Genomic DNA, 19,920 nt, shown 5'->3' on the forward strand with positions numbered 1-19,920 from the left:
TAATGGATTAAGTTAAAAATCATCCAATTTTGAATTTTTTGAAACACACTAATACTATTGCCACAACAGCAATGGTATGCTAAATTTAGAAGAATATGAAGAAGGTTTATATGGAGAGGAGGAAGCTCCATATTCACTGGAATGTTTTCACTTTCCCTTTCAGTCATTCAAAATGTCTGCTCTGTATATGACACAGTTTATTCAGGTTTGTTTTAACCAGTATGATTGTAAAGATGCAAAGGACAAACTTTATGGACTGATGTTATAGCGGCTTCCAAATGTTATGATCAAGACAGCTTTTCTTCAGTGTTATTTGAAGAGGCTAATCATGATATGATGTTTAAGAATGCTGTTTACTTGTGGAAATTAATATTGCGTCTTTACATTTATTCTCTTACCTATATGTTTGACAGATTAAAGACTGACTTCTATGTATGTATAGTCAGCATATTTAAGATATCTTACTAGTTAAATTTTTACTTTCTTACAACAGTGAGTTGGAGACAGTGAAACTAAAATCACATATGGCTATGATTCATCCTTGGGTCAGAATGATAGTTCAGTATGCAATTCAGAGAGTCAGTTGTTTGCTAATAAAGCTAACATACATCTAAATATTTTTGATAATAGATACACAATGACATGTATTGCTCCAGGCTCAGACTGTTTTTGTAAATGATATGAACAGAATACTAAATTTGTGGTGCAACTGAATATGAATGTTTTTTTCCTTATTTTTGGTTCCATATATGGTGGTCATATGGAATTATTAACATTTGGTGGAATAATAATATTGTGTCATTATTCCATACTATATCAGTTATGTCCTATAGTAAATGATGACTGAATCTTAAAAAAGGTTACTTTAGGAACAAACTGTCATTTGAAATTCTTTCATCTGGCAACTGAGAATAACTTCTTCTATAAGTACAGAACAGACTGTTATGCTTAGTTACTCAATTCCCATTAAATAAACCATTGAATAGATTAATGTATTTATTTCTGAAGCTTATATACTAGATATAAATTGTATCTTTTGATAAGGGCATGTGGCTAAATATGTATAATCTAATAAAGATAATGAATGCTGACTTGTATTTTAAATTACTGTAAGAAGGCCATTGGTGGTATATGAGGATTGTCACAAATTTTATGTAAAAGTATGATAAAGTATAATTGCATTTTATGCACTATAGATGAAAAATAAAAAGAAGTAATGGAAAAGATTTCATTAAAACACATTGCTGTTATCCATACTTTAAGTCTGACAGCAGAACATAGCTGTAAATTGTATTTTTGGCTCCCTATTGTATTGCAATAGTCATAAAAAGTATGAAAATACAGAACAACAAATGCTGAGTAGCACTATTCTCCCTTTAAGGCTGTTTTTCTGCAGAGGGTGCTTTCCCCAACCTATATATATATATATATATATATATATATATATAGGTTTACCTCCATAATGTCGAAGATGATAACGGTGAATGTGCACAACTCCGAACCATTTCCACAAAACCCATACACCAAAACCTCAGAAAGCTGACAAACCTTCGAAAGTCATAATTTTCGACTGCACCACACCTACAAACAAGAACTAACATGGATCACAAAGGGAGTGAGATTTTGCAGTTCAGAATATTGGCATTCGAGGTTTTGTGAAGATGCAGTTTGGAGTTTGTGGAAGCAGATTCGCCATTGTGGCTGTCAACAGTATGTAAACCTATAAATATATATATATATATTTATGGATCTATGGTTGATCAAACTTTCAGAACTCCGAAGACCATATGGCCGAGACCGTATGTTCAAAGTTCCCCCTGTACACCCAACACTCCCTAGTACTTAAATATACCAAATCCAACATTGCACTACAGTGAGGAAAATGGCAAATTTCAAGTTCTATACTGAATGGCGATCTCAATGCAGTGTTTATCGAAGTTTCAGAACTTTGAACATATGGTCTAGGCCATATGGTCTTCAGAGTTCTGAAAGTTTGAACCACCGTAGATATACATATATATATATATATATATATATATATATATATATATATATATATATATATATATATATATATATATATGTAAATACATATATTTTTTTCAATCGACACCAACATTGCCATACCTCAAACTTTAAGGAAGGACAGTCTCAGACTTGCTTTATGAAAATGTACGTTTTCTCTCATTCGGTCTCACTTTTATGGGACTGGCTATTACAAGTCTTGAAATATCAAAGAGGTACATCTTTTTTTCTAGAAAAGGGCAAGCCTCCCTACACTCCCACAATTCCACTGCATAATTATTCTAATTCTGAAATAGCACAACCTCAGATAAGAGGCCAAACCATTATCACCTTTCAAAAACAACTTGTAGATGGTTTCAGCTGATGGAGTCAATAAATTATAGAATCAAATAGACTTTTTTTCCCTATTAAGGTGAGTTGGCATTTTCAGAGTTGATAAAATGGCATGGTTATAGACAGCACATATACCTCAAATCATAAAAGATAGCCTACTGATATAAACATTATGCAACTGAAAAATATGAGTATACTGTGGTTTTAAAAGTTATAATTACTTACTTCACTGTTACAGGTATGCGATAAGGGCCGCAGCAGTACTACCAGTGCAGTTTTCCAATTTCTAATTGTGGGAAATTTCATTTACAGCATGTCTCTATCACTTACTTAAAGAAAGGAAACAATGGATGTCATGTTCCACTGGTGGACCAACATGCCACAGAATGGTGACCATAGAATGATGATCGCCTTCATACTCGATCATGCCATCTTGACAAGTACAGTAGTGAGCTCTGTAGCTAAATTTAGTATGCATTTGAGAGATATGGGAAAACTTGATATGACTTAAAAATGATAGAGGAGAAGCAACTCAGAAATGGTGATCAAATGTTAAGCTGCTCATGTGTTACCCTTTTAGAATGAATGTGTGTGCATTTTTATTGGCTATGTTGAAAATTGTGTGGAATAAAATAATTCAAATAAAACAAGATTCATATTTAAAGAAAAAGCTCTTCTCTTTGATGGTGATTTTACAGAATGATCCTTAAGATAAAGACATGTCTACTTTTTTAACATATGCTGGTCATGTACCTTCATCCTGATATGTGAAATTAATGCTTAAGTTATTGGCAGCACTAGTAGTGGCACATTTCTGACCTAAGTTAGTAACCTGATTCTATAAATATGTTATTTTTTTTAAAAGAGGGATTTATGTGTTGAGTATGTTATTTTTTAATTTATACAAGCAGAACATATGCACAATTATGGACAGGTGTTGTCTGGCTAGTAAGAAAACATGCTGAAATTGTTGTAATATTCTTGCAGTTTATCCCTAAAATACTGTTAGATATAGGAAGATTATAATATGGAAACAGATGCATGAACTAGCTTGAAGACATGTATTTGTTAAACATTACATTGTCTGGATATTATTCTAAGGCATTATGGTGCAGGTCTTCACTGGTGTTACTGTGACACAGGCTTGTGGCTGGAAGTATACTGTTATGTTACAAATGGACATTCAACGTTTATCCCGGGCAACCTTCGTAAGTTGTACTACAGCATAGCTAGTAAAAGTATAAAATAAATGAAGGAAGACAAGATGTCCAAGATGTATGAAACAATCTTTCTACACCAAAATCAGTCAAGGAATCAAGAAAGTATAGTTAGTTGATGCCAGAATACAAACACGGATGCTGAGTGTCTGAAATGCAAATGTTGTTCAAATAAGGTTACATAAAGTTATTAATTTATTTCATCCATGTACGTAGCAATCTTTGACTCTGTTAATTTAATACTGTATTGATAGCAGACCAGTCTAGAAGCATTTTATATATGGTGTTAATCTTATCTATTTATTTTCTCCTTTTTTGCCCTGGAAAAATACATTTTAGGAACCACAGGTATGTAGTATTGCTGCTTGTCAAATAGAATTATTAGAATATCACTAAAGCTTAATGATTTTACGTATATATATATATATATATATATATATATATATATATATATATATCCTGTGCAATACGTGTCAGCATATCTTCGTTGTCATACATAAGAGAGCAAAAGTAGTATAGATGTTAACGTTTCGTTTTTTACTTGATTTCCTAATTTAATCACATGATTACCCAGATAGTATCTGAGAAATGGAAATGATAGGGAGTTTATGTTATGCTTATAACGTCAGTTATGAACAGATCAGTAATCAAGCCGCAAAGGTCATGAGAATAAAGTATTTGGGATTTTATTATGAATGATTCTTGTATTGTCAGTAATCTTGCTACATGTCAGTAAAGAATATTTTATTTTGAGCTATATGCTGTAACACTGTAAGATACAGTGAGAAATCTTTGATATGAAATATACTAGCAAATTATGGCGAATAATATAATTAAATTGTATGAGGTCTGTAAGTTACATTCAGAAGACTAAGACAACAGCTTAGACATTTTATTGATAGGGAGATGAATAACATGCATACACTTTAATTAAAGACTGAAAGTAATTTCCCCATAATTCAATTGACGAAATAAGGAAGAGAAATTAGGATACATTTAATTAAGTGAAATGATAATTAAAATTTATACTTACATTTTTTATATTGATGCTTTGAAACCATTGTGGACTTAAACTACATAGATCTTGGATGACAGGTAGCTAGCTAGAATGAAAATGAGAAATAAATACAGAATATAGATGGATGAACTTTCTCAACAGATGGAAAGGCTTACTGCTGCAAATGTTTTAAATGGCATGCTGTAAGATTTATTGGGTTATATATCACATTAAGTGTATTAGTGACATGAACTTTCTTATGGATGTTTATGGTACTGTCCTTGACTTCAGGCATGCATAAACATCAGAGCTTCCATGGAAACCTGTTCCTTTTTCACCGGGATTTTAACTTATAATGTCTTTTACCAGTAACTTGATTGTAGAAACTAATCTACTGAGTTAATAGAGAACACAAGATTCAAGTCACTTGGGGTATATATGCATTTTTATTACTTCTGCAAATATAATATAGTTTTGGATTTTGAGAAAATATGTTATTTTCATTATAATTTGAGAAGGTAATATAAACGGTTTAATTTCAAGTTTTGCAGGCTAACATCAAATTTCTAGCAGCAAACGAATGGCTTTAGTAGTCTTTCTGGAGCATGTGTAAATAATGAAAAGTTTATTTAATTCTGCAATATTCAAGACAGGGAAAATAAAGTAGCATGAATATTTTGGAGTCTTAAAATATACTTTCATATAAACCAGAAACAGTTGGTTTTAAAGACTCAAAACAGTCATATTGTCAGCATTAGTATATATCTTTAAAAGTATGTTCCTGATTAGTCTACTGCATTCATTTATATTAGTGATATATTTTAGCCTGAAGTGCTATAACTTGATGTATCAAACCTTTTTATTTATATACAGTCAATTAGGGGTATAGCTTTTATCAGTTAATATGTTTTTAAACAAAGTAAATACAATTTCATGAAATATGTCTGCTGTGCAGACTGGCTGAAGAATTTATCCCAGCATGACTGCCTCTGTTATACCATGGGTAAGGTCCTACTTCATTACATCCGTCCCAGTGCCCACCTAGTCCTTCATCTGGGGCATGGAACATAAGGGCACACTATGGCTAACAAAAAAAAGTCTGAATATAAGGTATGAGCAATAACAAAACTTATTAGTGGGAAGTTATAGTACTACTACTGATGAATACCATGGGATGTTTATTCCCTCTGAAGCTATATGTCACAGTTCAGACTGTAGTAATCAAGGATAATTATGTACGCCATAGGAGTGAGACTTTACACAAAAAAAAAAAAAAATTTGCTTCAGTGGCCAATACAATATCATGGGGTAATAACCATTTCACAGTATTATTTTTTTCTATTTTCAACACTGTCTATTCACTTATATTAAGAGGTCATACAAATTTCTTAGTGCTGCATAAAAGAATTCTGTAGACTCGGAGGCTACAAGGTCCCAGCACTAATGATTCATGTAATTACTTCCCTGTATTCTCGGATTAAGGGCTGTTCCTGCATTATCAGGTTGGGCATCTTCAAACTGAGTTTAAGACTCAGCTGAAGTTGTGTCTTGTCTCCTCCCATTTAATATTTAAATGGACAGGATAACAAGGAACAGCCAAGGTTTGAAGAGCATCCAAGTTGGGGATTTGAGAGTTGTGGGTATTTTTTCATTTACAGATAATGGTGCCTTATTAGTGTTATATGACTATGATCTCCAGAGTGCACTGGAATGATTTGCTACTGAATGTGAAACAGCAAGGATGAAAATCTGCACCTCTGTATCAAATATCATGGTTATCTTGCAAAAAAATAAGTTGATTTTTGTCTACAGGCAAGAAGGGGAGCAACTCCATTTGTGGAAGAGTTTAAGTATCTTAGGATCTTGTTGATAAGTGAAGACTGTGCACGCAAGAGGCACGGTGCTGCAGGCATTGTACCACTTTGTCATGAAGCAAAAACAAAGTCCTTGTGCTACGTTGTCATGAAGCAAGATCAAAGTCATTGAGAAATTACATCTTTCAGTTTGCCTGGGAGCATATGGGAATCCCACAGGATTAATTAGAAACTGTTACTGGAGATAGGGAAGTCTAGTCTTCTTTGCTCAGTTTACCATTACCAAGATCTTCAGCAAGGCAAATGGTTTAGGAAATTAATGGAGGGATTAAATAATTTGTTCCTTATAGCATTTTGTACAGTATAAGACACATTTTCAAACCTATCCATATTCCTTTCAATTCTTCTCCCCCAGTCAGTACTGATCATTATACCACCAGTATGCATGTCTCTATTACACATAAAATGCTTTCTGATTCAAGACTGACTCCCTCTTGTTAGTCTTCCCTGTGTAAGTCAGTGGTTGTTAATGTTTCAGCCAGCATTCTTTTTCTGAAGTAAAGTAAACTGTACAAGTACAGGTATGGTTGGAATATATTTTAGCTCAAATGCTGCTCCTACCCCCTCTTAGTGCTGTCTCCCATGTCTTTCCACATGTAAAACCAATGGAGGAGCATAAGGTCCCAGTACTGCCTCCATCTTTCTGTTTAGGGTACTGGTTAGTGTCCAACACCCTAATGATCTGTCTAAAATGCTAAAAGCCATCCTGCAAAAACTACAAGTAGTGTTCCCTTATACTGCTAAGAGAACTCTCTCTCTAACCATTGTGATAAATGCCATGTCAGATGTAATTGCATAAGATTTACCATCAAAATGTTGATTGCTCATAGTCGAATATGCACATTGTCAACAAATTTATGTGAAATCCATACTGCCAACTTTTCAGAATGCTGATAAGAAAAATGAACGTCAACATTTCTGACCGCTCCACACCTAAAAACAAGTGCTAACAAGAGTCAAAAAGGGGACAAGATTTTGTGGTCCGGAATATCGCTGTTCAACTTTTTCAGCAGTTGGAGTTTGGACTTTGCTTAAGTGGTGTCGACAATGTGCAGTCAACATATTGATGGTAAGCCACTGCATAAGTCATCTGCAGTACTCAAATGTAACCTCTTTTCAGATTACAACTAGCAGGTGCTCATGATACTTGTATACTAAATTGAAACAAGTAAAAGCAAACATCCTTTATTCTTTTTCTTTAAATTGCAATAAATAAAATGATCTTTCTGCATTTTTTCTGACTCCTATCAAACTTCCAGATTTAGGCTCCTGTACCCACATATATCACCCATAGTTAAAGTGTCATCTTTCTCAGTTAAAAAAAAAAAAGAGACATGTATTACTCCTCAAGAGCCAAGCCCAAACTGATATGTTTCCAATACAATATAATGCAATTTCCCATATCAGCAGTTTATAATAGGAATGTCAACAATGGCAACAATGGGTGGGGTGGGGGTGGGGGGTTCTTAAAATCTGGTCCCTAAATTTTCATCACAACATCCATGGAAACATACTGCATGTACAGCAACACTTTCCTTGCGAAATTCCACATCAGAAGATGATTTTCATACACTGAATGTGGAGTAACTTTTCAGGACAGAATGATAACACTTCCATCGCTCACAAGATGGGACCATAAGACCATAAAATGAGAGTTCTGAAATTTAGATTCAGAATAATTTAGCACTGCTACACTAAATGTAGGTCTACTGTCAGTATGTAGGATCACATGACATAATAGTAAGGAAGAGACTCGACTGGACATTGAGAAGACAAGATGGAAGGTCAGTGCAGCAAATCCACTTGGCACTGGATTCAGATGGTACAACTCAGGGGAGGACAGACTAGAAATGGTGTGCGAATTGTGAGAGTCAGTTTTTAGATTGCAGTGTGAGATATCATCAGAATTAGTGACAGACTCACTGCAATCAGACTCTGTGTAAATATATGGCATTATTCCTAATATCAGCCTGTGCCCCACAGCAGGGTTGTGATAGTGAGGATCAGCCTGTGCCCCACAGCAGGGTTGTGATAGTGAGGATCAGCCTGTGCCCGACAGCAGGGTTGTGATAGTGAGGATCAGCCTGTGCCCCACAGCAGTGTTGTGATAGTGAGGATCAGCCTGTGCCCCACAGCAGGGTTGTGATAGTGAGGATCAGCCTGTGCCCTACAGCAGGGTTGTGATAGTGAGGATCAGCCTATGCCCCACAGCAGGGTTGTGAAAGTGAGGATCAGCCTGTACCCCACAGCAGGTTGTGATAGTGAGGATCAGCCTGTGCCCCACAGCAGGGTTGTGATAGTGAGGAAAAGAGGGAATTCATGCAGTAGCTGCAGGACCTTCTAGCTAAAGGAGGATAACTTGAGTTGGTGGTGATAATGGAAGACCAGAGTGCTCAAATTGGGGCAGACAGACAGAAAGGGATATGATGACTTCCTGGTTCCACATGGGTAGGGCAATAGGAATAAAGATGGAAAGGCCATTCTAGTCTTTGTCTAGTGAATGGCCTGATGGTGGCCAAGACATAGTTCAGCAAGAGAGACAGTCACACGATCACATAAAAGAGCTGTCAACATGCAACTCAGGTAGACTTTCTCCTAGTTAGGAAAGGGCATTAGGGTAGAATCAGAGATTGCAAAGTTATCAAAAGTGAAACAGTAGACCCGAAGCATATACCACTTGTTGCCACAATAAGTTGCAAGCAGTGTCACAGAAGACTCTAAGGTCAATAGAGACTAGGCTGAAGACTTGGAAGTTGACTAGAGAGAAAGCCCAAGGGTTCAAAGAATTACCAAAGGCTTTAGCACCTCCAGAAGTTGAGGAAATAGGTGGAGCTGAAGAAGAATGACAACACCTCAAAACAGCATGTTTGAGGACTGCAAAACAGAAATGCAGCTGAGTCAGGTATAGAAACAAGGTATATAAGGAAAACTGCCAGTGGAATGCAAAAGTCCAGGATGGTGCCATAAGAAAGGAGGAGTGCAGGAAAATGTGGGAAATAGACAAAATGGACCAGGCTCAGAAGGAATACTGGTTTACTAACACATAGGCTAAGAGAGCAGTCACAATAGCAAAGAACAAAAAAGACATGTTGTTTATAAACCAAGTAATCTCTCACATAAACACTCTAATCTGGCAAAGAAAGATCAAATATTTTTGGTTTTCATGTTTTTTTGCCACAGATGATATTATTTAATTTATTATTTTTACATAATTTCTGAGTGTGTGAAGTGCATATTCTGTGAGATGACCAGATCAGACAATGTGCCTTAATGGCATAAACAAACTATATTATAGGTTCATAGGTTCATAGGTTCATACTAGGCTATCTGCCCTAGGGCATTTATAAGCCTAGCCAGAATGTGTTTGGCTTTCGCCACCCATTTTAAATTTATTTTGCTATGCCCTTTTTCGAGGTTAGTATACTGTGCCTCTGTCTAACAGTGACACAGAAGGGATACCCGGGGTAAACCTACGATCTCCCATCCACTCATCAAGATTCCTCTTGAAGAGAGTCAGTGAGGGACTCTGCCTAACCTGGACTGGGATTTTATTCCAGAGTGAAGGGAGCCTCTGGGTTATGAATCTGTCCATCCAGCATGTCCTATTTATTTCAGTGTTGAGGTTCAAGTCTCTCGAACGTGTAGCTCGATGGGATTTGGATTTTCTGAGGTGCAGCGTGTCGATTAATTCCGGGTTGGACATGGCTTTATACATCAGGCACAGATCGCCTCTGAACAGGCGGTATGCCACTGAGTAGAGCTGGAGTTTCTTTAACCGGGCAGCATATGGCATCTGTTTGAGCCCTTTGATCCTCTTGGTGAGGTACTTTTGGGGTCTTTCCAGTTGCTGCAAGTGTCTGGTAAGGTACATCCCAAAAGGGGCATTGTACTCAATTATGGGCCTGATGAGGGATGAGTAAAGAGGCACGATGACCTCCCCTGATCTAGATGTGAATCCCTTCATGATTAGGTGGGCTATATAAAATATTTTTCTAACCACTTTGGCCACGTGGTTGTCAAATGAGAGATTGCTATCAACTAGGGTCCCCAGGTCCCTAATTACATCTTCTGTACTTAATGGATTACCACCTATGTGTTAATTTGTGGGCACTTTGTTTTTGCCAAAGGTGATGACTATACACTTTTTGGCATTTAGCTTGAGGCCATGGCTCTGGCACCAGTTGTCTGTTTCTATGAGGCCCTTTTGGAGGATGCTTGTGTCGGCTGGAGAGTCGATTATGGCACCCAGTTTGCAGTCATCTGCGAACTTGGTCAGCCACAGTCCTTCTGTGTTGGCCTGTACCTCCGAGAAATATATAGCGAACAAGAGAGGTCCCAGGACTGAGCCTTGTGGGACACCACTTGTAACTGGTTTGGAGTCTGACATGGCTCCAGCAATTCTAACCATGTGGGTTCTGTCCTTGAGCCAGTTTGCAATCCATCTAGTGACATAGGGGTTTATATTTAAACTGGTGAGCTTATCTATAATGCCCGAGTGGGGTATTGTATCGAAGGCTTTTGCGAGGTCCAGGTAGGCTGTGTGGACCACCTTCCCCTCGTCAATGGCCTTGGTGACTGTTTCAAAGAAATCAACCAGGTTTAAGAGGCAGGATCTGCCCTTAACAAAGCCAAACTGGGTAGGATCCAGTGTCTGTAGGTCCCCAATATCTTTATTTATGAGGCTCATGATGATCCTTTCCATAGATTTGCAGACCAAGCTAGTCAGGCTTATGGGGCGATAGTTTCCAGGATCCGTTGAGGCACCACCTTTATGGAGAGGGACCACTGTTGCTGTACGCCACTCTTTGGGCACATATCCTGTTGTAAGGCTGAGATTGAACAGTAGTTTTATGTTTGGGTTTAGCTCTTCTTGGAGTTCATGTAGGATGCAGCCCGGGACACCGTCTAATCCCATTGATGCTGTGTTTTTTGCTTTGGAGAGGGCAGCTTTTACCTGAGCATCTGAGATGTCATGGGGGCAGCACTCTGCTGGGATAGATATTTGCCATTTTGGTGGGGGGGGGGGAGTTTGCGCTGAAGCTGTCAGCTAGGATGTTGGCAATGTCTGTGGGTTCAGTGTATTTTTTGTCATTTTGGACCAATTCTGAGCATATCTGGGAATTACCACCCAGGTTCCTAACATAACTAAAGAAAGCCTTGTAATTATCCTTAGTGTCCTGTGCAATTTTTCTCTCGAAGCTGGCCTTAGACAATTTTATGAGTGCCCGTAGTTTTTTGCTAATACTGATCAGTGATGCCTTCCCTTTTTGGGATTTTGCTCTATCATTTAGTAGCTTCCTCCTTCTATTGTATAGTTTGTTTATGGCTGGAGTCCACCAGACAGGACGTCTGCCTTTGGAGGATTGGGTCTTGGTTTTATTTGGGATTGCATTATCCATGTATTCCTGAAGGTGTTCATAGAATGCGTTTATAAAGGATTCTGCGGTCTGGGCTGTATTTTCCACAGGCCCGGGGGCTTTGAAGAATTCCACCTCAGTTTAGAGGAGTGTGAAATTTGCTTTAGAGAAGTTTTTCACTGTGGTTTTCTGGGCAGAGGGTGGGGTCGGGATGTGAATATCCAGTGAGATTAGTTTATGGTCTGATCTTACCAGTGAGGGATACACTTCTGGTCTGGAGCATAGAATCCCCATGTTGGTGATGATCAGGTCCAGTATGTTTTGCCCTCTTGTGGGAGTGGTAACAAGTTGTTCCATAGCATTTGAGTTTATAAATTCTAGGAACCTTTGGGCTAGGGTGTTGGAGCTAGAGTAATGCTCCCAATCTATGTTTGGGTAGTTGAAGTCGCCCAATATAATGGTGTTTGGAGAGATCTTCATATTTTCCAGTGTTCTCAGAAAGGCTGAGTGGGGTTCCTGGGTTTGGGAGGGTGGTCTGTAGCAGGCTATAAACTGGAAGGCAGTTTTACCCACTGTTAGTTGCACATGGATAGTCTCTGATGCTTCGTGCTTTGTCACCAACCTGGAGATGTGGGTATCTTTGATGAATATCGATACTCCCTCTCCTTTTGTGGTTCGGTCCAAGTTTTGGGGCCGAAAAGCATGGTATGAGGTATAACCTGGTAGTGCTGGGGTGCTCTCGGGAGCCCTGAACCAGGTTTCTGTTACTGCACAGATATCGATGTTCTCCATGCTAAGGAGAGTTTCACGTACGTGCATCTTGAGGTTTAGACTTCTGGCGTTGAGTAGCATTACTCTTAGTTTCTTATTCCTTGTGATACCTATGGAGGTGGGTTTGTCTTTTGAGCGTTGCCTAAAAAAGGCACTATGGGGGTAGCAAGAGCCTTTGCCAATATCTGAAAGCCCAGGGGTGACAGGTGCAAGCCGTCCCTAGCGAAGCATCGTGGCTTGTCGAGCCTATCATCCCAAGCTGACAGGCATTGGATCCCCTTTGAATGACACCAGTACTTAAGCCAATTGTTGAAATTGATCATCTTGTCTTCATATTGTGGCATCATTCTTGGTGAGGGTAAGATGCTACTCAAGGTCAGGGTCATACTGGCCTGGGCTACATGCTCAGAGAGCTCCTTTATGTCTCTTTTCATGTAGTCCAGGGAGGTGTGTCTCAGGTCATTCACACCAGCATGGACAATGACTGAGTCATATTTGTACTTGCCTTGGAGTGACCTGAGTGCTTGTGTTATGTGGCGGATCCTAGCGCCCAACAAGCTGCTCACCGTGACCCTCTCCTTGTTCAGCCTGGTGAGCGGGACGTCAGTGTGCCTGACGATAGAGTCACCTATTACAAGTGTATCAGGTGTGTTGTTTAGTCTTAAGGACTGTGACTGTTCGGCACACTGGCTTTGTGAGATATGTGTTGCACATGTTTTGTTTTGGGGTAGCGGTTGCTTGGGTGTCTGCTTTGGAGGTCTCTGATGCTTAGGCAGATCTTTATTTAGAGCCTCCGAGTATGTTTTTTTGTGATTATGTGTTTGGTTTGCTGTCGTGGTAGGTCTATGTGAGACTGGAATTGTAGTGAGTGTGGTTTCCTTCTCCTCCTGACTGGTTATGCCAGTACTGAGTTGAGAGAGCTTAGCCTCCAGTTTGGCTATATGGTTACATCTCTCACATGTGTTGGAATTTGTTGGGAGGAGGAGAGGGTTGTGTGTGTACATGAGGCAGTTGTAACATTGCCTCAAGATTCCCAGATTCACCAGCTGGACCGGAGAGGAGCTTGGCAACTGACCTTTGGACATGCTAGAATAATATTGGGAATTCCTTAATAATTGAAAACAAGGGCCAGTGGGGAGTGAGGGTGTAGTGCTTTTAATTTTTAGTGCCGACTTATATAACTGCTTTAGCGAGCAAGTGCCAGGTAACTTAAGTGCAATGTGTTACAGGTAACTTAAATGCAAAAACGACAAACAGTAACTTTCTTTCAAGTGAAACAAGGAAATAAGTACAGTAAGCAATGTAGATATCACTAGTGATCCACAGAAGCTCTGAGAAGCCATGTATTAGGTGGAATTAGCGTTCCAGGGAAATAACAATAACAATAACAATAACAAGTGCTGAGATCAAAGAAACAGATTTGAGTGCTGAAACTAGAAAACTGGCTAGTTATAAGAAAAAAACTAAGCTAGAAGGCTTCCCTCCAACACAGAAGGGCTTGGGGGCTCAGAAGCCTACAAATAGTCTATACCACTTAACAAGAAAGGCAGGAAATAAGCTTAATTTTTTTTTTCTGTTTCCCAGATGCTCTCTTTGTACACAGTAGGAGTGCCTGAAATCAGAATATGATCTCACTGCACTCAGTTGAGTGAGCAAATGAGATGGGCCCAGAAGGAGTATCCAAACACAAATTTACAAGAGGGGCGGGCAGTTTCAAGGCCACTAAGTTTAACACCAAAACAAAAACAGGGAGGGTGGGTAGGACTAACTGAAGAGCAGAGTCAAAACTTCCAGTTCAGTTAATATTCCTGCAACACACAGTTAAAATCAATTTAAATATTGTATTTTTTTGAAAAAAAGTGCAGATAAAGGTACTTAAATTCTCTTATATGTCCAGTTGAATACAGCAAGTTCTTAGCCGGCCAAAGCTGAGGTTTTAAGCAGAAAATATTTCACACTGTACCACTTAAATAGGCAAGGACAGGAAATCAAAGAATGTGGCTACCCCCACACCTGTAATTACTAGCAAATAACACAATTCAGCAAACACTGACTAACTTCCAGTTCAGTTATTATTCCTGCAACACACAGTTAAAATCAATTTAAATACTGTATTTTTTGAAAAAAATGTGCAGATAAAGGTACTTAAATTCTCTTATACGTCCAGTTGAATACAGCAAGTTCTTAGCCGGCCAAAGCTGAAGTTTTTAAGCAGAAAATATTTCACACTGTACCACTTAAATAGGCAAGGGCAGAAAATCAAAGAATGTGGCTACCCCACACCTGTAATTACTAGCAAATAACAAAATTCAGCAAACACTGACTATCTTCCAGTTCAGTTAATATTCCTGCAACACACAGTTAAAATCAATTTAAATACTGTATTTTTTGAAAAAAAAAGTGCAGATAAAGGTACTTAAATTCTCTTATACGTCCAGTTGAATACAGCAATTTCTTAGCCGGCCAAAGCTGAGGTTTTTAAGCAGAAAATATTTCACACTGTACCACTTAAATAGGCAAGGGCAGGAAATCAAAGAATGTGGCTACCCCCACACCTGTAATTACTAGCAAATAACAAAATTCAGCAAACACTGACTAACTTCCAGTTCAGTTAATAATCCTGCAACACACAGTTAAAATCAATTTAAATACTGTACTTTTTGGGGAAAAAAAGTGCAGATAAAGGTACTTAAATTCTCTTATACGTCCAGTTGAATACAGCAAGTTCTTAGCTGGCCAAACATGAGGTTTTTAAGCAGAAAATATTTCACACTGTACCACTTAAATAGGCAAGGACAGGAAATCAAAGAATGTGGCTACCCCACACCTGTAATTACTAGCAAATAACAAAATTCAGCAAACACTGACTAACTTCCAGTTCAGTTAATATTCCTGCAACACACAGTTAAAATCAATTTAAATACTGTATTTTTTTGAAAAAAAAAGTGCAGATAAAGGTACTTAAATTCTCTTTATTATTTAATGTATTTATTTATTTACAGTATTTAACTGTTAGTCTTTTTTTTTTTTGACGAGATAAAGATAAAGGTTTACAGGAAAATGTTATAGCAAAGAGAAACACCATAAGTTGAATAAATATGTTAATGTGGTGAATCTATATGTTTAAGATGTTCATCATGTTCATTTAATATGACAATTTAATAACACAATAAGATGTGTCAGTATTATGGATAATGAAATGAAAATGGGCAATACCACTTTAAATAGTAGGTATAAAACAAGAATCAGAATGCATTATGGTTTTTGAAACTAAATTTGATTGTTAAGTCACATTGAAAAAGGCTTTTATAGCCGAAACCGGTTTGTGCATTAATAGTAGGTTGGTTTTTACAACCTTAATAAATTTAACTTTATTCTGCTGCCATTGACTGCTGGTCTCTTTTTCTTGGATGATAGCAAAGAGAAAGCCATTCAAAGAGATGTGATTTGGAAACTGACTGCCTGAGTGGAAACATAAGGTTGTTGTTAGAAGAGATATCATGAAATAAAGTCAGTTTACAGCACAGTGCAACATGGTTCAGCAACGGCACTCATTTTTTTCAGTATTCTTGTAGCATCTCTGGCACTGGTCTGAAGGGCAAGGTCAGCTAATGCTGATGATACATAGACTAGTACTGTAGACATGAATACCAGGGACAGTTAATAGAAGTATCTACCGAGAATGGATTTGTCAGCATTGTGACATATCATGGGCAGGGGCTACATTCCTTGGATCCATTACACAGCTCACAAATAAATATGTCTAAATCTAAAATCTGTTGGCCACCGGGGGTAATGTCCCTGATAGCACAAAATGGGTAATAAATAGAATCAATTATAAAATGGCACACAAATATGAATCACTAAACAACTTGGAGCAGCTTGGCTTTAAGAGTATGTAAGGTGTATGTTTCACACATCTGCTGTACATTTCACATTTTCTGTATAACTACTGTACTGCCAAGCAGAAGACAGTTAGGAACTTCATATCATACCTTTCAAATTCTTTGCTTAAGAATTAGCCAAAAATATGCAAACAAATGATTGATTCCAACATCACAGCCTTAAACTGAATGCAAAAAATGTATTATCACGCCTTTCAGTAAGAGTGATGTTCCTGCTAACTACCATATCAATAGAAACACCCTAAGCCTGCACTTAGTGCTGAGATACCTGGGCACACAGGGTGCCTTACCTTTGATCACCATGTCTCCACAGTGGTAATAATGGCATTCTATATTGCTTATCTCATATGTAAGGGCATTGCCTCCAGAAAAAAAAGTTATAACCTCCCTGTACTCTTCTTTCATCAGGCCAGTAATTGAGACAATTTCCCTTTTGGTATGTACATTTCCAGGCACCTGCAGCAATTGGAGGGACTACAAACGTTCCTCACAAGGAGAATTCAAGGTATTAAGCACCTGCCCAATGTAGATCAACTAAAATCACTGTCACTTTACTCCGTTTCATGCAGACTACTCAGAGGTCATCTCTGCCTTGTGTATAAGGCAATCTCTGACTCTGCTTTATTGGAAATGTTGTATATCCTTAAGTCCAATCATTCACAGGTTTTTCACTCTAAAGACCTTAACCTAGTATGTGACATTAATAAAATCTGCTGATGGAACAGATTTGTCTCCCAAAGGTTACCACACCTGTGGAACAGACTACCAATTCATGTCAAGCAGAGCACATCTTTGGCCCTCTTCAAGCACAATCAGGATGATTGGATGGATAACCATAAATTCACCCCAGGGGTTACTCCTGTGTCTCTCTTTGACAGGGGGAGTAGGTGCTGATCATGGACACAAGGGCATAAATTGGCTAAGCTTGTAAGGGCCCCTACGGCCATTAGTCTAATAACCTCTTTATAGGTTTATAGGTTCATAGGTTATTACTAGGCTAACTGCCCTTGTGAGCCATTGTAAGCCTAGCCAATTATCCCTTGTGAGACTCAAACTCTGCACCTTGTGTTTGTAAGGCAAACACCTGAAGCATTAGGCCACCCTCCCAACCCAAATTATTACATTTCCACCATGCATTTCACTCCCAAGTCTTGAACCCAGGACCATGTGCACTACAGACAGAGCAACATACCACTATGCCATATAAGCTGTTTGATTCTATAATGAGAAACAAAGTCAAATGAGTGACAATTTTAAAACATTATTCCAATCCACTTGGTTAATAGAACTTTTGGATCAATCTGCATTTTCTGAAGAACAACAAATATGAAACTTTAATGTCTAGTTTCATTAACAGTGTAATCCTTAGCAATTCACCACAAAAATCACAAAGTTTACACAAGTTAAAAACAGGAAGCAGAATTAGTGATGCCCAGCAAAATCTCTGACAGTTGAGAGCTATGTTTCATACACTTTTTTTACACATTGCAAAGAAAAGGTCTCGAGTTTTCATACCTTTTCTAGCCACTGAGAAAAAATTTTCAGATTCAGTCATATAATTTTGTTCACCTGTTGTAAATTTTATATGGCTAAAGTGCAGCCTATAAGTCTGTTATAGCCTGACTCAGGAAACTGTGCAGATTTATTCTCAGTCATTACAGGAGGATAAATAATATCCTTAGAATAATACAAAAAAATCAATTTTATACACTCTGGAAGAAAGAGAGCCATTCAAGATCTAGAGCCTTGGGAGGGTAACTTTAATCAAGGCAGAAAAGATAAAGGATTTTAGGGGTAAATAAATCACCTGTATCATAGTATTCATTGAGAAAGACAACTGTAATAGTAGGTAAGAATTGGATCCCGGGCATGCTGAGTTCTTCCTTCCATTATATATGGCACTTTTAAGGTTGCATTCGAATACTGTGTACAGATCTGGAAACCATACAAGAAAGTGAAGGTTAGGACAGTAGAAGAGAATTCAAAAGAGAGAGAGAAATAAAAACATGTTGGATGATATCAGGTGGCTGGGATATAAGTAGAAGCTTACAGAGTTTGGCAGGTATATACTAGAAAGTAGAATGCAAGTGGAGATGCAAGATGGACAGAGGATTATTTTGGGACAAATGGGAAGGTTAGAACAGAAGAGGGAAGTTACAATGGAGAGGGAAGAGGACATGAAATATACATGGAAGAGGAACATTTCAAATTCAACTTGAAAAAGCACTATTTCACTGAGAGGATAGTAGAGTGCTAAAATGCCCTCCCTAAGATAAGGATGTCATTCTAAGGGGGTGCAATATTTGTCAGCATGGAAGGAGATGGTCAACAGACCACACTGCTTTGCCAGATATGGTCTGCACCTCTCCCCTTTAGGCCTTCGAATATTAGCTAAAAATTGTCTTCCCCCATAGTGCCTTTTTTAAGCAATGCCAAACTGAAAGTACATCCGACATAGGAAATCAAAACCAAGAAAATCTAAAGGTATTCCTGCTCAGTGCTAAGAGTCTAAACAAAAAACTCTACTCCCTAGAAGCTCTCTTTATCCTAGAGAATTCTGACATATGTGTGGTCACTGAGACATGGTTTAAAGCCACTGAGAGCACACCAACAGTGCAATATTGTAATACTTTCTATAGGCCAGCTACTTCACAGGCAAGGACTAAAGGTGAAAAAATACATATACTGCAAGGTTAGTAAAAATGGACAATGCACTTGAGCTGATCCATGTTCAAATCACCACAGGCAAAATTCAATTCTACTTCATTGCAAGCTGTAGGTACCCCCTCTATGAGTCAGGAGATCCATACAATGTATTTAAACTTATTAGAAACACTAACTATCCAACCCAATACCATATCCATGGGTGATTTTAATTATCCCACTATTAACTGGGAATCCTATATGACATCAAACATACATGCACAGAGATTCCTGGATTTTGTAAACACAAACTCCCTGGACTACATCGTCAATACACCAACCAGGGGTGCAACTATACTGGATCTGTTCCTCACTAATATAGGAGAGTCCTGCATACCCCCTACTGTAATATCTTCCCTGGTAAGATCAGACCACAAAATGGTCTCCTTTGAAGTAAAAATAAAACCTGGACCCCCAGCAAAATCTGGAATATTCAGAAACTATTGTAAGGCTAACCTCCTGCTATTAAGTGAGAACCTTGCAAAATTTCAAGCCCCCATTCACCCTGAGAACACTGCTGCCTATGCAGAACTGTTCACAGAAATCCTGCACAAGCATGTTAATAGCTCCATAGAGGCAGCTGTACCCACCAGGAAAAATTACAGAACTAACTAAAAAAAAAAAAAAACAAGTCACCCTGGTGGAATCATAAAATCAGTAGGATGTATAACAGGAGGAAGAAAATCATGGCAAAAATTTGAAGGTACAGCACCCAGCAGGATAAAAGCACTCTCATCA

This window comes from Protopterus annectens, chromosome 6.part0 (assembly GCF_019279795.1).
Source record: "Protopterus annectens isolate FY-2018-M chromosome 6.part0, PAN1.0, whole genome shotgun sequence".
Lineage (NCBI taxonomy): Eukaryota > Metazoa > Chordata > Ceratodontiformes > Protopteridae > Protopterus > Protopterus annectens.